Source organism: Saccopteryx bilineata, chromosome 4, assembly GCF_036850765.1.
Source record: "Saccopteryx bilineata isolate mSacBil1 chromosome 4, mSacBil1_pri_phased_curated, whole genome shotgun sequence".
Taxonomy (NCBI): domain Eukaryota; kingdom Metazoa; phylum Chordata; class Mammalia; order Chiroptera; family Emballonuridae; genus Saccopteryx; species Saccopteryx bilineata.
In genome coordinates, this window is record NC_089493.1 from 170,845,257 (window position 1) to 170,849,023 (window position 3,767).

Sequence of the window (3,767 nt, forward strand, 5' to 3'; positions counted from 1 at the left end):
AGGAACGTACCTGCCTATATAGTTTATGTTTAAAAAATTTGGCTCTCAAAAGAAATTTCAATCGTTGTACTGTTGATATTTGGCCCTGTTGACTAATGAGTTAGCCGACCACTGCTAGAGTATCCTCCTGACATGCCCAGGCTGCGGGTTCAATCCTGGCCAGGGCACTTATAAGTTAACCAATAATGGCACGAATAAGTAGAACAACAAATTGATGTTTCTCTTTCTCTCTCCCTTCCTCTTTGTCTCTAATAAGTAATTAAAGAAACACATTTTTAAGAGTTGACAGAAATTTTGTAAAAGGGGTAGAGGCTATGGTGGAAGCTGGAAGGTTACCTGCAGCAGGCCCCTCACCAGAGGGTGAATCACAGAACCCAACTTCCCCACCACCTCGAGTTTAAAAGCTCCAATAAGAGTGATGGCGATGACTTTGCTGGTGTGGTACTTTCTACTTCCCAAAGTTCAAAACCCCATCTACTCCTCTGAGCAACTGTGAGGTCCTCATTCCCATTCCTATGCATCCCTACCTCATCCACAATTTAACGCCACATATCAGAGATTGCACATCAAAGAGAAATCATATGGTGTTTGTCTTTCTCTGTTCGACTTCCTTTACTCAGCATCATACCTTCTAGGTCCATCTATGTCATTGCAGAATGCAAGGTTTTTATTACTTTATGGCCGAGTAATAGTCCATTGTGCATTTGTACCATGTCTTTCTGACTCACAGATACAGAGAACAGAATGATGGTTCCGATGAGGGGGGAAGGGGTGGCTGGTGTGAAAGGGAAAGGGATTAAGAAGTATAAATTGGGCCCTGGCCAGTTGGCTCAGTGGTAGAGCATCGGCCTGGTGTGCAGGAGTCCCAGGTTCAATTCCCAGCCAAGGCACACAGGAGAAGCGCTCATCTACTTCTCCACCCCTCCCCTCTCCTTCCTCTCTGTCTCTCTCTTCCCCTCCTGCAGCCAAGGCTCCATTAGAGCAGAGATGCCCCGGGTGCTGAGGATGGCTCCATGGCCTCTGCCTCAGGTGCTAGAATGGCTCTGGTTGCAGCAGAGCATCGCTCCCTGGTGGGCATGCCGGGTGGATCCCGGTCAGGCGCATGCGGGAGTCTGTCTGACTGCCTCCCCATTTCCAGCTTCAGGGGGAAAAAAAAGTATAAATGGGCAGTTACAAAATATGGGGATGTACAGTACAACATAAAATTGAAATAACTATGTATGGTGCCAGGTGGGTCCTAGACTTATTGAGGGGATCACTTGTAAGTGATATAAATGTCTAACCACTACGCTATTCACCTGAAACTAATACAATATGGACTGCCAACTATAACTTACAGTCAAAGGGTACACACTATAGCAACAGTGATAAGATGAAAAGAGATAAATATTTGGTTTATATAAAGCATACATAAAATGATATCAGTGTTAAAACGTTTAAAAAATAGTAGCGAAAATAATCAGCTCACGTTTACTAAGATTCTATGAGATGCCAATCATATTCCGTGCATATCCACAAACCCCCCTGTGAGGAAGGCACTGGTATTGTTCGCATTTTACAGATAAGGAAACAGAGAAGAGATTTGACAACGGTAAAGCGTAACAGGCTAGGGTTTGAGCTCAGGGGCTTTCTGGTCCTAAGTGACAGTAGGAACTGTTTCCATGGCCAAATCAATGTAGGAAATAGTGAACTAAACAACATTGATTTACTACAAGACTTCAACATTTTTAACATGCCAGTGTGCATTGCAATTCTGCAAAAATTATTTTCTAAACTCATTCAATCACGACACACATTTGTTCTTAAGAGGCCAATGAGCTCATAGGGGGAACACACCATAAAATTAGCTTCTACCTTGAATTAAAAGTTTTTCAAAAGCGACTTGATGTTTCCAAAGAGGATGCTGAGAGCCTCACAGCACATCATAAAAAAGTAAGAAGAAAAGTCCCCTGCCATTTACATTGGGCTGGGCTCAGTAGTAAGTTGTTGTTACCATTTTTGAAATGAAGCAACTGAAGCTTAGAGGGCTTGCTCAGTTTGCCCAAGCGAGGAGTCAGGATTCAAACGCAGGCAGGCCGACCCCAGAAGCGATGCTCTGGACTGCAGGGCAATGATACAGTATGCCCCCATGTGGAGCAGGGAGCCCCCAAGAACCTCCGAGCAGTCACAGGTTACTGTGCAACAAGGAAGGCTGCACAGAGCCTGCCTGTGACCCTGGGCTAGATCCACTGCACTTGACCAAACCTCAGTTTATACCATGGAAGCAATAACACCTACATTCCTGAGGTTGTGCTGAAGGTGAAAGGCTTGACACAGTAACCAGCTCCCACTAATGCTCAGTAAACAGACACTAAAAATCCACTTAATTCCAAACAGAGCACAGAACATTTTTGAGATGAGTTTTATTTTTAAACTCTTCTAGATGATACTGTCCTCCCTGAAATGCCTTTCAACGCACAGCTGAGCTGAGGACAACAGGCAGGACGGGGAGTCACCAACGCCTGGTTCATTTGTCTGGTTTGTAAATTGGCACAAGGAGACAGACTTGAACACACAGGCTCAGTATGGCACGCCCTTGTTATTCAGTGATGAACCCTTTCTCCTATGATCTCATCCACTGTCCTCAATCACCCTTCCCAGATTCCATTTAGCTTCTCCCTTGAAAAGGAGCTGGCTCTTTTCAAACAAGCATCACTCTGTTCTTGATGACTGTTGACTTCATTTGCACATTTCTTATCTGATCAGAGCATTGCCCAGCTGGGTCCCTTTAACCTGGGCTGCCGGGAATGGTGCCCACTCAGCTGAGAACCACCCAGACCTTCTTTAGACAGTTGAATCTCAGTGTGTTCTTGTTCCTTTTACATTAGAGGCATATGTTCTTGTTCACTTCACATTGGGGACACAAAAATATAAAAACACTCTGAAGTATCTTTGGCTTCACCTGGCCTGTCTTTAAGTATCTAAGCAAGTATATATACTACATTCTGCCAAATCCACTATTTTATGTTTCTTCCAATAACATAACACACAGAATGTTTCCATGCATACACAAAGGCCAAAATACACTGTTACAAACATACTAGCTCTAAATACATTATTTAATTTGATGCATTTTCTTCTTTGATGCAACAGATTTCCCTGCTGATCAATACTACTCATCAAATAATTTTTTAAAAAAGAAAGTGCCCTGGCCCATTGGCTCAGTGGTAGAGCATTGGCCTAACATGTGGAAGTCCTGGGTTCAATTCCCAGTCAGGGCACACAGGAGAAGTGACCATCTGCTTCTCCACCCCTCCCATTTCTCCTTCTCTCTACACTCATTCAAAATCTCTCTCTCTCTCTCTCTCTCTCTCTCTCACACACACACACACACACACACACACACTCTTCCTCCCACAGCCATGGCTCAATTGGTTGAGCAAAGTTGGCCCCAGGCACTGAGGACGGCTCCATGGCCTCACCTCAGGGGCTGAGCAACAAGGCAATGGCCCGAGATAGGCAGAGCATCACCACCTAGGGGGCTTGCCAGGTGGATCCTGGTCAGGGTGAATGTAGGAGTCTGTCTCTCTGCCTCAGAGGGGGAGAGAGAGAGAGAGAGAGAGAGAGAGAGAGAGAGAGAGAGAGAGAGAGAAAGTAATTAACTGAACTTGCTGCCACCTTACCACAAGCCACCACTCATGCCAAAGCCACCACCAGTTCACAGGATGCTTTTGAAAGAATTAGGAAAAGCACTCCCCCTGGGCACATGTGACCCCATGACAAAACAC

At 45.0% G+C, this 3,767-nt stretch overlaps 1 non-coding gene across 1 annotated transcript; it reads left to right on the forward strand.

Moving 5' to 3' along the window:
* The first annotated feature begins 3,184 nt into the window (after positions 1 to 3,184).
* Positions 3,185 to 3,260, forward strand: TRNAV-AAC (transfer RNA valine (anticodon AAC)). Its single transcript has one exon. It is a non-coding gene; the product is annotated as a tRNA-Val (tRNA).
* Positions 3,261 to 3,767: the final 507 nt, after the last annotated feature.